Source organism: Neoarius graeffei, chromosome 2 (genome assembly GCF_027579695.1).
Source record: "Neoarius graeffei isolate fNeoGra1 chromosome 2, fNeoGra1.pri, whole genome shotgun sequence".
NCBI lineage: Eukaryota > Metazoa > Chordata > Actinopteri > Siluriformes > Ariidae > Neoarius > Neoarius graeffei.
The window spans coordinates 97,508,369-97,522,533 of record NC_083570.1 but is presented as its reverse complement, the minus strand read 5'-3'; positions in this window follow the sequence as shown (position 1 = coordinate 97,522,533).

The following is a 14,165-nucleotide window of genomic DNA, read 5'->3' as shown; positions in this document are numbered from 1 at the left end:
TTTGCTTTTAAATGTTGCATCTGATAATAGAAACAACTAGAAAAGCACTCGGGAGAGCGCAGACCTCCGCCAAGAATCCTTTAAAAAAAATCCGGGATCCAGAAGGTGATCTGGATCACCGCCAAAATTTAATGGATTGTTACTTGTGCCCAGTCACACCTCTGGAAAAAATTTCAGAGCAATCCATTCATTACTTTTTCCGTAATGTTGCTAACAGACAAACCAACAAACAAACAAACCAACGCTACCGAAAACATAACCTCCTTGGCGGAGGTAAAAATTGCTGGTTAATTTGTGACTGTCATGACAATGGAATGACCAAATATAACAGTCCATGTCATGACCTTTTAATAATGGCTGACTGAATTAAAGCGTGCCATGTTGTCAAGGTAACGTTACATATAGCTGATAACATCCATAGCTCTCCGTTCATGTGGTTGGCTATTTGGCCAATCATTCCACAGCTCCTTTGATGATATAGCACATTATAGTCTTTATTATTTATCTATCGCTCACAGAACATTCTCGTTCTTCATACTTATTTGCTAAAATGGGTGGGCAAATTAAGGTCCCACCCACTCAAGTAAAGTGCATCCGAATACTTGGTATGCACTAAAGGTTGAAGTATTCTCCTGCAGACATGCAGCATCTTGTGTCCACATGGTTGGACTCCTGGCTATGGATGGCTTTAGCATCGTTGGGATTGGAACTCATGATCTCTGGTCAGTAAGGTAATGCTTTTCTTTTGTGACACTTAGGAGCGAAAAACTTGTACTTTGACCCTTCAGTGTTCTGAAACCGTAAATATATTTCGCCCAAATGAAGAAGAAATGTTTTGCTTTGTTGTAATGTTGTATTTATCTTTCTGCAAAGATCATGTTGGAAAAGGAACCAGTTTAACAAACACAGCTCGTAATGTTTAAGCAGCTGCCTGTTTTACTGCTCAGTGGGATTCCCTCCTACAGCCATACGGTGATGTCATGCTTTAATCAAGCTGTTGAATAGTGAATTGTTGTACATGAACAGACATCAGTTCAAATCAGTTTGTAATCAGATACTGGCTGTTAATTTTTTAATTGTCTCCCTTTTTTCACTTTTGCTATGCTATAACATTACTTGCAATTGCTTGGTCAGGTCTTCATCCACTTTAGGGCGGGTCAGCCTGTTCAGTATAGGTCAGGTCATGCTTGATGTTAGAGAGGAGTCATCTCTATCTTTCCCTGTCCTTTGTGTAATGCCTAGCCAGCACCAAGTTGCACCCCGTCCCAAAAATTACATCGCATTACAGGTATTTAGCAGACGCTCTTATCCAGAGCAACATACAACATACCCAGAGTGGCCTGGGGGGTTAGGTTCCTTGCTCAAGGGCACTTCAGCCACTCCTGCTGGTCCAGCGAATCAAACCAGTGACCTTTTAGTCCCAAAGCTGCTTCTCTATCCATTATGCCATGGCTTCCCCTTCAAAAATACAGTATCGCATCCAATTGGTATGCATGTGACCAACACCCCAACGTCCATAGGCAGGCATCCAGTCAAGCAGGTATCTAGGTCGTCTACTTTTCTGCATCCGTGAAATGTGGCCAAAGTAGTGGAGTCAACTGAAACTTACCGAGGTGCTGATTTTACAGCAGCCTGTTTTTCTCCACATTTCCTTGTTTGAGATGGTAAAACCATACCTTTAAGATTCTCCAGAAGCATACATTACAGGCATTTAGCAGATGCTCTTATCCAGAGTGACGTACAACAAACCTGGGGCAGTTGGGGGTTAGATGCCTTGCTTAAGGGCGCGTCAGCCATTCCTGCTGGTCCAGGGACTCGAACCGGTGACCTTTTGGTCCCAAAGCGGCTTCCCCCAGCCGCCATTGCGCCGTGGCTCCCCCAGCCGCCATTAGGCCGTCGCTTCCCAAGACAGGATGGAAGCTTTCAAGTCAGCTTTGCTGTTCTTGTTTCAGAGCCCATGTTGGACAACTGTACAGGAGTAGTATGACAACACCACTTTCAAAGATCTTGACTTTTGTGTTGAGTGTGATCCCACAGTTTCTTCAGATATTATTTAGAGCATTGAATGCACCAGAAGTGTGGCCAGTTCTCACATTGATTTCCTTGTCCAAGAAACCATCACTACAGATATCTGAAGCGGTTCATTTACTCTAAAGGCTCACCGTTTATTGCAACATCCAGCACCTCATCTTGCTGATAAGGGTGTTGATTGTGGAGCATGTGTGAGCATGGTTGTGGTGTTTCAGGGAGTAATCTTTATCTCGCCTTCTTTACCAAAGTGAGAGATGATGGTGGTAGTTTGTGATTGAGCAAGAGAAACATTTTGGCTCAGGAAAGCCAAGAGCTTTAATGAATGTGTATAAGAATGGTTTTCCCTGCCATCACACAAATATAGTGTATTGACATCACACGGATATACAAGTATTTACAGGGTTTCCCCTAAAGCATCATAGCGTAGTGGCCCAGCTACGCTTAATTTATTGACCGATACGCTTAGTGACATGCCGCTACCCATCAAACCACCACCCTGATGCTTACAATTTAGACCTCCAGTATAAAGCTAGAATCAACATGCATGTGTTTTGTAGTCTTTGAGCAGGTAATCAATAGAGTCCATGCAAATCCATGGCTTTGAACTTGACCTAAGTTCACAGCTGATGTCAGAGGAGGAATTCCGTGCTGATTGGCTGAGTATCTATCTGCAGTATCCCACGGTGATTGGACAAGCGATGCACAATTAATATTCATAGATAACTTATGGAAAAATGGCGGAGCCTTCAAGCCGGGTATGAGTGAGCAAAACATAGACAGGTTGCAGCTTAATTACAGAGTTTTTCACAAAGAAAACAACTCGGCAACAGTGACAGACTGTAGCCATGAGACCATGACGACCAGTTCGCTGCATGTTGCTAACCAGCTCGAGTCTGACAGTGATAGAATTTAGTCATCCACACAATTGACAAAATGTAATGATCAGTATTTTGAACAACTCATGCCATGTTGCATCACCATTCACTTTATTTGATGTGAAATAAACTGCAGTCTCCTTCGGAACAGGACACTGCTTATGAGACGCATGTGGGTATTGTATTGCCTTTTTTTTTTTTAAACTGTGGGAATTCAGTAAAATTATAAGTAAAATCTAGCCTTTTCCCCCTCAACATGTTGAACTGGTAAAAATTAGCTCTAGATGTCACCAGAAGCCAGTGTTGTAGTCGAGTCACTAAAACTCGAGTCTCAGTCCAGTTTCGAGTCCCCAGTGTTCAAGTCATTGAAGAAAATTTTGAGTCGAGTCCGAGAATAAGACTCCAACTGCACCATTTGACGGTGGCTGTTTCTGCCGTTACGTGAAAGCGTCTCTGCTGCTGTGTTGGACTAACGTTATTGCTCTACTGCCCCATTTGAGTTAATAGGCTACAGATAAAAAGCTTGTTTGTCGCTCGGCAAGCCCCGCCCACTATCAACAGGGCAAATAACATGAGAGGGTTAACACTAGCTAGTTCATCACTCAGCAAGCCCCGCTATCAACAGAGCAATGAACATAGTGTGTCACTTTCTTCTCTGGGTGGAGTCTTACCAAATGATTGAAGTTCGAGGTTGTCCCCATCGTCTCCTCGATAGTTCTCTGACATATGGAACACACAGCAGTGCATTTTTTTCCCACTGCACGAGAAGTCTGTATAAGCAAAGCGGGCAATCCTAGGGGCGTTCTCTACAGGCATTTTAGCACCATTAATGTTAGTTTGTTCCTGAACATGACGTATGAACAGATGAATGTGCATTCTCTTGCACAAAATTAGTATAAAAATTAATGTAGATATAAATATAGATATTTCATGCCAAATTATTATGGCATGTTACAAAACAATAAAGAAAAAATCCAAGTCCGAGTCTCCAGTTTACAAGTCCGAATGCAGTTAATGCACGAGTCCGAGTCATCAGTGCTCAAGTCCAAGTCAAGTTACGAGTCCTTAAAATTAGGGCACAAGTTGGACTTGAGTACTACAAGCCTGCCAGAAGCCACGAAATGAACCCTTACATTTCAAAATTTTCCAGGGGAGCATGCCCCCGGAACCCCTAGCTTACATGCTACCTACAGTGGCATGCTCTTTGCACCTCGCTGCACTCAGGGGGCCACTACTCTTTCCAGTTTTTCTACAGGAAACCCTGAATTAGATTTCTCTAAATAATTTTTTAACCCCAAAAAAAACCTACGAAGATGCACATTTCTCTGTTCGCTTATACCTATTTCTGACTTGCATTGTCTAATTATATAGAATTTAACTTGAATGCTTTTTTTTTAACCAAAATGTAAATACAGGGGTTCAAAAACTTATGAGCAGCAGTGTAGCTCCTATTTGATTTGCCTTTTTTTTTTGGTTATTAGTGTGATTTCTGAGCCAAACATGCTCAACCTTCCCCTTCTTGTCAAGCCTCAAAGCTCCAGTCCAAAACGACAAAAAAAAAAAAAGACACCAAACATGTTTTTACTGATTATGGTTAAGCAGAAAGTGTTTTTTTTTCTTTACCTGCTCTGTTTCTTTTAGGGTTCTTCCACATGGCCCAAAGTGACTCTTGGACAGTCATGAGATATGAACTTACACCAAACCTGAACGATATTCACATGTCTCGTCATATTATTGTACCTGAATCCTGCATTCATCAGATTCCTGAACACTGCGAGAATAAGGCTTTAAAAGATCCATTTGAAGGAGTGTAAGTTTAATTTCAAACATTTCCCTTCTCTATTCACCATGTGTGTCAGACAGATGAGTCCAACACACTGCATTCTGCTTCCTAACACACACACAAACACGCACAGAAACGTGACTTTCCTGAGATAACAGAGCGAATAATGGATAGAATGGCGATTTTAAAATGTTTGCACTAAATGCCTGATGCGTAAAGGCTGTAAACAAGACCAACGAATAGACGAACCATCCAAGACGGATGCTGTGTTTATACTGAACATATTTCATACGAAATGCAGATAGTCCATAAGACGTCTTCCCTGATCATGATGGGTTTCTTAGCGTTCTTGAAGACATCGTTCCTCATTGTGACGTTACGTCGAGCTGTAAGAGATGTTTATCTGTCATACTCACTATAATAACTTCAAAGAGGGATTTTTTTTGTAAAGCCTGTAATATTGAAAAGTCCCTACTTGTGTAGTTGTGGTGTTAAATGTTTAGTGTATATGATTTCCCCATCCATTGGGGTATCGTGTAAGTTTTTAAGACAATAAAATAACAATCAAGCACTAAGTTGGTGTGATCTGTTGATGCTGAACTTGTACTTTGAACCACAGGGTAAAACTATCCATAATAATAATAATAATAATAATAATAATAATATTTGTTCATTAGCCTGTACTACTGAACTGAATAGATCACTCCGTTATTTCAATTAATGTCAAATTATTACATGATGATGATTGTACAGTATAATGTTAAAGGAGAACTGAAGTCATTTTTAAACTTGCTTTATTTCTTAATTAACGTGTTCTTCAATTACGTTTTCGGTTTTAGTAACCTTATATCGTGACTCGTATCGGCAACTAATTGCAATTAAATATTATACTTATCGGCCTATTCGGTTTTTAGCCGTGTTGAATTGAGTTCGTTTGGTCCACGGCAGGCGTCGCTTATCCGCGCGATCTTCACCAGACTTGTGCGAGACTTCGAAACGTGAAGTGTCAGCCAGGTGTCAGTGCCACCATTTTGAAGGCAAGGCAAGGCAAGTTTATTTATATAGCACATTTCATACACAATGGCAGTTCAATGTGCTTTACAGAAGTAAAAACAAAAACAGTAAACAATAGAGAAAAAAAATTACATAAAATAATTTTATTTTTATTCTAAAACAATTAATTAAAAGAATTAAAATAATTAAAAGAAAATAATAAGAATTAAACACTCTCTCTTCAAAGTTCTTTGAAGAGAGAGTTCAACAGGGAATTGACCGTAGGTGTGAATGTGAGTGTGAATGGTTGTCTGTGTCTATGTTTCAGCCCTGTGATGACCTGGCGACTTGTCCAGGGTGTACCCCGCCTTTCGCCCGTAGTCAGCTGGGATAGGCTCCAGCTTGCCTGCGACCCTGTAGAAGGATAAAGCGGCTAGAGATAATGAGAATGAAGAATTAAACAATAGTAGAAATAAAATAATAAAATGCCAAAAAGAAAAAGGAGAAAAAGAAAAAGAAACCAGCGGAATAAAATAGAATAAAGTTAAAGTTAAAACATGCAGAGAAAGTAAAGATTATAAAAAATGTAAAAATATTAATTATTTAACAGAAAGCATCTGAAAACAGCTTGGTCTTTAACCTAGATTTGAAGCTGCCAACAGCAGGAGCATTTTTAATGTCCTCTGGCAGTTGGTTCCATAGCTGCACTGCATAGTAGCTAAAAGCTGCTTCACCACACTTTGTTTTAACAACTGGTTTTAACAGTAAATTTTTCTGTTGCGATCTGGTAGATCTGATTGGGTTAGGCCGCTGCAACATATCAGAGAGGTAATTGGGTCCTGTACCATTTAGAGATTTGTACACCAGCAGCAATGCTTTAAAGTCAATTCTGTAGCTTACTGGAAGCCAGTGAAGGGACCTTAGACCTTTGTATTTTGAAAACCGTTTTCCAAACGAAATATTGCACAAAAACGAGTTTAAATGACGATTACTGCCTACAAACTTTCCTGATTGCTATCAAAACAAACAAAACTTCCGGCTTGATTACATCAGCATTCGAAAGAGGGCGCGCGCGTCTTTTGACGATGTTGGCAGATGTTGGTCACTTTGATTTCCGCTGTACGTTTTACTTCCGTCCTACGATGTCTCTCACAGGTCTCAGCGAATCTCGTTTACATATGGACTGATATATTACAGAGCATATTTCAAACACTCATAACTTGCTATAGCAGCGACAAAATAGCGATCAAAAATGCATTCCGATATTTAATAAAATGAGAGAAATAGAATTTTGATAATAAAAAATTTGCCTTCAGTTCTCCTTTAATAATATGTCTGTTGTACACCTTAAACAGTATTTTCAGTCTCTATAAACGAAAGCGATGTCATTCATTTAGGAGTATACTTACCCACAATATCAGTAACAATAGAGGCCCATTCTGTAATTATGGGTACGTTCCAAGCGTTGACTCTGTTAGTCATCGTCAACTCTGTTATCGTCAAACTGGGCAATCCGTTGACAGAACCGACGGCAACAGAGTTGACACTTCCCACCATTTTGCGTCTTCACTCCACACGCTCACCTCAAGCTAGCTACCACGTGGCATGTGTAAAAACAGAATTTTATGGATTTTAATCATGTTTTTTTTTTTAAATGAGCGAGAGATTCGCTCTAGTATCACAATAACAGATTTGACGAATAATTAATCCACTGTTGGCGTATCCTCAGCATTTTGTTCAAATTAACGAGAGAAGAAACATAACACACCTCACTGCCTTTCTGAAGTTTCCCGCCAGAGGAAGTGACATCACTCGGTGCAAGGGTCATGCATGTTATTAAAAGCCTTTGTGGATTTTATGCGGTTTTATAACAGAGTTGACAAGAACATTGGGACGGATAAAAAATATGTATATTTTTATGACTGAAATGTCACATAATACAGAAAATAGACTTTCTGTGCAATTGATTTGATAACAGTTAATAGAATAAGCCCCCCAAAAACAGATGGTTAGACTGAATCACGTCATGTTTATTCGAGTTGAATGGATGAATCAGGAGTCAAAAACAGCCAGTAATGTGGGGGGAGGGGTGGGAGTCATTCAGCTAATGTTTTATTGATAAATTGGGTCTAAAATGTACATCAGGCATTGCTATTGGTGAAAGTTTGTCATAATTTGCATTATTGTTCACCACTAATTCAATTAATATTTCTTTGGTGGAAAATAACAAAAGGTTTATCTTAGAGACGCGAAATGTATCCCGAGTTCTAGAATGACCCAATAATATTAGTGATAATTTGTTCTATACTCTACAATGGGGTCCAAAAGTCTGACACCACAATGTTTTTTTTTTTTTAAAAGAACTGGGAATAAACAGTTTTTCGATCCCTAATAGAATGTAAGCAAATATGTGATATTGATCATGTTTAACTGCTTTGCAGAAAAAGTCAATGACAGTCTCTTCTACTGAAGCATGTGGATTTGATCTAAAAATGGATCATAACGTTTTGCACAAACTTGTTGAGTCCATGCGGCTTGAGTGCACGCTGTCATTACAGCAAAAATAGGACAAACCAAATACTAAGTCTGAAATTTGTATAAATATTTAAATCGTTCTGTTTTTCACTCCAGTTGTTGTCAAGAATATACACTACCGTTCAAAAGTTTGGGGTCACTTTGAAATGTCCTTATTTTTGAAAGAAAAGCACTGTTCTTTTCAATGAAGATCACTTTAAACTAATCAGAAATACACTCTATACATTGCTAATGTGGGGCGGCACGGTGGTGTAGTGGTTAGCGCTGTTGCCTCACAGCAAGAAGGTCCGGGTTCGAGCCCCGTGGCCGGCGAGGGCCTTTCTGTACGGAGTTTGCATGTTCTCCCCGTGTCCGCGTGGGTTTCCTCCGGGTGCTCCGGTTTCCCCCACAGTCCAAAGACATGCAGGTTAGGTTAACTGGTGACTCTAAATTGACCGTAGGTGTGAATGTGAGTGTGAATGGTTGTCTGTGTCTATGTGTCAGCCCTGTGATGACCTGGCGACTTGTCCAGGGTGTACCCCGCCTTTCGCCCGTAGTCAGCTGGGATAGGCTCCAGCTTGCCTGCGACCCTGTAGAAGGATAAAGCGGCTAGAGATAATGAGATGAGATGAGATAAGCAAAATTATCTGCCAACAGAACAAGAAAATTTGACTTGGCAAGATTTTTAAAAACAAGTAAATATATCTAGCTTTAGAAACCCCACAGATGTCTTAAAACTAGTGTATTTATACTAAAAACAAGTAAAGTTGTACTACTCATTTTAACATGCTAGATACTTTGTCCCCCAACCAACAGTTTGACTATTTCATCTGGGCGTATTGGTGTGCTCTGTTTAAGTAAGTGTTTATACCAACTGAGACCGCCAAATAAATCAAAATCAAAACAACAAACCAATCCATTTTGTAGCCTATTTTTGTTGCCAGATTGACAATACAATTATTCATTTCATTTAGTTATCTGTTTTGTGTTAAGAGATTAAAAGAAAGGATAAAATGCTTGAAATAAGAAATTCTGACTTTGACAAACTTGTCATGGTTAATATAACACCGATGAAATTATGGTAATTCTCATTTTAAGACAGAACTTACTCATAACCAGTAATAAAATCTCAGTAACAAGTTATAATACCTTATTAAGGTAATTGAGGGAAAAAAATGCTTAAAGTAAGTGAAATACTCTTACACACAACCTGCCTGGAAAGGAGAATTATCCTGGCAGACAAATAACAAGCATATTTTGTCTTGATTTAAGATATTTAATCTTGGTTAGATTTTACTTTTTGCAGTGTTGACTATATTTTCTATTCATTTTACAACTTCATCTCATCATCTCTAGCCGCTTTATCCTGTCCTACAGGGTCGCAGGCAAGCTGGGGCCTATCCCAGCTGACTACGGGCGAAAGGCGGGGTATACCCTGGACAAGTCGCCAGGTCATCACAGGGCTGACACATAGACACAGACAACCATTCACACTCACATTCACACCTACGGTCAATTTAGAGTCACCAGTTAACCTAACCTGCATGTCTTTGGACTGTGGGGGAAACCGGAGCACCCGGAGGAAACCCACGCGGACACGGGGAGAACATGCAAACTCCGCACAGAAAGGCCCTCGCCGGCCACGGGGCTCGAACCCGGACCTTCTTGCTGTGAGGCAACAGTGCTAACCACTACACCACCGTGCCGCCCCCATTTTACAACTTATGGTGGTAAATAAAAGTGTGACTTTTCATGGAAAACACAAAATTGTCTGGGTGACCCCAAACTTTTGAACGGTAGTGTAATTTGTGAAAGAAGAGAAAAGAATACAAAATAGATCTTCACTCGTGCTCTCAGATCTTGGACCACACCTCATCTATCTGTCTATCTGTTATTCACCACCCACATGGTTATTATTGCATGACTTTATATTTCTTCTCATGTCCGTTCCTTCATTCTTGTATCATTAGATCACTCATTCCTGATATCACCTACATTTACAGGACTCATTTTAGACAGTTATAATTTTATATACAGTATATAAAATAAGTCCACCAAGGCTGAATGAAAGCTCCAGGAGTCACCGAGTTCTTCTCAGCAGAGGGGCTTCAACATGTTCTTGGCTTGTCATGTGCAGCTGTCAAGATTCAGAAGAAGTGTGTACAAAGGGCACAGCAGGACCGGCTGCAGTTCAGCACACAGCCGCCAGGGGGCGCCGGAGAGAACACACCGAGAAATAAAGTGCTATAAAAGCCTCAGTGTTTTAGCTCAGTGAACTTCTTTTATTTCTAAAGTGTAAAATGATGTTTTATCAGCAGGCATCTTTCAAAACATACATATTTATTGTAGATACATTGGATTAGTGTGAAAAATGTTTTGATTGCATGAGGACAGGGAGCATGCTCTGTCAATTTACTAAGTTTGTGAAGTGTTGCCACTGATGTGTGTGTGTGTTATTGACAGGACTGGAACTGAACATGATCCCAACACCTGCATCTAACACTGGGCTTAACACCAGAATCCAAAAAGGCTGATATTGCATATTTATTTTTATAATAATAATAATAATGGGCGGCGCGGTGGTGTAGTGGTTAGCACTGTTGCCTCACAGCAAGAAGGTCCGGGTTCGAGCCCCGTGGCCGGCGAGGGCCTTTCTGTGCGGAGTTTGCATGTTCTCCCCGTGTCCACGTGGGTTTCCTCCGGGTGCTCCGGTTTCCCCCACAGTCCAAAGACATGCAGGTTAGGTTAACTGGTGACTCTAAATTGACCGTAGGTGTGAATGTGAATGGTTGTCTGTGTCTATGTGTCAGCCCTGTGATGACCTGGCGACTTGTCCAGGGTGTACCCCGCCTTTCGCCCGTAGTCAGCTGGGATAGGCTCCAGCTTGCCTGCGTCCCTGTAGAACAGGATAAAGCGGCTAGAGATAATGAGATGAGATTATTGTTTCTTCTACTACAAATTATATGATTATTGCTGTAATAATAGATATAATTATTACATATGAATAATTCAGACATTACACTGAAGAATATGGCCATGTGAATAACTTGAAGCTATTTTTTTTCTCTCTTTACTTTTAAAGCTCAAATTAGGATAGGTTTTTATTTTTTTTAAATTTTTTATAATTACATATTTACATATTCAGATTTCCTTATTTTCTTCACATAATTTGGTATTTCTATATAGTTTTATTGTGTGTGTGTGTGTATATATATATCTCTCCAGCCAAACTTGAGATTATTATTTCTGTTGTTAGTACTACAAACTTTATTATTATTGTTGCTGCTGTTGTTTCTTCTACTGCAAACTATATTATTATTATTATTATTATATATGAATAATTCAGACATTTACATTTGATTTTTAAAAATTTTTTATATTTACATATTCAGATTTCCTTTTTATTTTCTTAACACAATTTGGTATTTCTATCTAGTTTTATTATGTGTATGTTATATATATATCCAGCCAAGGCCTTTCTGTGTGGAGTTTGCATGTTCTCCCCGTGTCTGCGTGGGTTTCCTTCGGGTGCTCCGGTTTCCCCCACAGTCCAAAGACATGCAGGTTAGGTTAACTGGTGACTCTAAATTGACCGTAGGTGTGAATGTGAGTGTGAATGGTTGTCTGTGTCTATGTGTCAGCCCTGTGATGACCTGGCGACTTGTCCAGGGTGTACCCCGCCTTTCGCCCGTAGTCAGCTGGGATAGGCTCCAGCTTGCCTGCGACCCTGTAGAACAGGATAAAGCGGCTAGAGATAATGAGATGAGATGAGACATTTGATTTTTAAATTTTTTTATATTTATATATTCAGATTTCCTTTTAATTTTCTTCACACAATTTGGTATTTCTATCTAGTTTTATTGTGTGTGTGTGTGTGTGTGTGTGTGTGTGTATATGCAGCCAAATTTGAGATTATTATTGCTGTTGCTGTTAGCACTACTACATACTTTATGATGATGATGATGAAGAGCCTGTGCAGTGTTTGGAGTCCAGTAACCCTGGCCAGACCAATCCGGACCGGCCCTGTGCGTCGGAGCGCTCGTGCGTTACATCACGCGCTCTGATTGGCTGAGGCAGCGCGACTCGGTTGGTTCGGGGCCTCTGATTGGCTGATGGAGCCGGTTTCAGTACATAAACACACCTTCTTCCACAGAGGAACAGCACTGAGCTCCCGGCGCCTTTTAACAGGTCAGTGCTGCACACACACACACTCTCTCTCTCTCTCTCTCTCTCTCTCTCTCTCTCTCTCTCTTTAGCTCTAGCGCGGCTGCGGGATGAGGTCAGTGATGTGCGGTATATTGTACAGGTTTATACTGATCTGTTTGGAGACATGCAGCACGCGCACCGGGAACTTCTTGCAACGTGTCCAGACCGCGCGCGCACAGTAACGTGGACGTGTCTGGTGTGTTGATATTGTCAGTTACTCTAGGTTATGGGATTCATGCATCAGGCATGAGAGAGCTCAGAGTGATAAATCTGAAATAATACTCTTGTCTTGAATTTTAATCTACAACCCCGATTCCAAAAAACCTGGGACAAAGTACAAATTGTAAATAAAAACGGAATGCAATGATGTGGAAGTTTCAAAATTCCATATTTTATTCAGAATAGAACATAGATGACATATCAAATGTTTAAACTGAGCAAATGTATCATTTAAAGAGAAAAATTAGGTGATTTTAAATTTCATGACAACAACACATCTCAAAAAAGTTGGGACAAGGCCATGTTTACCACTGTGAGACATCCCCTTTTCTCTTTACAACAGTCTGTAAACGTCTGGGGACTGAGGAGACAAGTTGCTCAAGTTTAGGGATAGGAATGTTAACCCATTCTTGTCTAATGTAGGATTCTAGTTGCTCAACTGTCTTAGGTCTTTTTTGTCGTATCTTCCGTTTTATGATGCGCCAAATGTTTTCTATGGGTGAAAGATCTGGACTGCAGGCTGGCCAGTTCAGTACCCGGACCCTTCTTCTACGCAGCCATGATGCTGTAATTGATGCAGTATGTGGTTTGGCATTGTCATGTTGGAAAATGCAAGGTCTTCCCTGAAAGAGACGTCGTCTGGATGGGAGCATATGTTGCTCTAGAACCTGGATATACCTTTCAGCATTGATGGTGTCTTTCCAGATGTGTAAGCTGCCCATGCCACATGCACTAATGCAACCCCATACCATCAGAGATGCAGGCTTCTGAACTGAGCACTGATAACAACTCGGGTCGTCCTTCTCCTCTTTAGTCCGAATGACACGGCGTCCCTGATTTCTATAAAGAACTTCAAATTTTGATTCGTCTGACCACAGAACAGTTTTCCACTTTGCCACAGTCCATTTTAAATGAGCCTTGGCCTAGAGAAGACGTCTGCGCTTCTGGATCGTGTTTAGATACGGCTTCTTCTTTGAACTATAGAGTTTTAGCTGGCAATGGTAAATGGCACGGTGAATTGTGTTCACAGATAATGTTCTCTGGAAATATTCCTGAGCCCATTTTGTGATTTCCAATACAGAAGCATGCCTGTATGTGATGCAGTGCCGTCTAAGGGCCCGAAGATCACAGGCGCCCAGTATGGTTTTCCGGCCTTGACCCTTACGCACAGAGACTCTTCCAGATTCTCTGAATCTTTTGATGATATTATGCACTGTAGATGATGATATCTTCAAACTCTTTGCAATTTTACACTGTCGAACTCCTTTCTGATATTGCTCCACTATTTGTCGGTGCAGAATTAGGGGGATTGGTGATCCTCTTCCCATCTTTACTTCTGAGAGCCGCTGCCACTCCAAGATGCTCTTTTTATACCCAGTCATGTTAATGACCTATTGCCAATTGACCTAATGAGTTGCAATTTGGTCCTCCAGCTGTTCCTTTTTTGTTCCTTTAACTTTTCCAGCCTCTTATTGCCCCTGTCCCAACTTTTTTGAGATGTGTTGCTGTCATGAAATTTCAAATGAGCCAATATTTGGCATGAA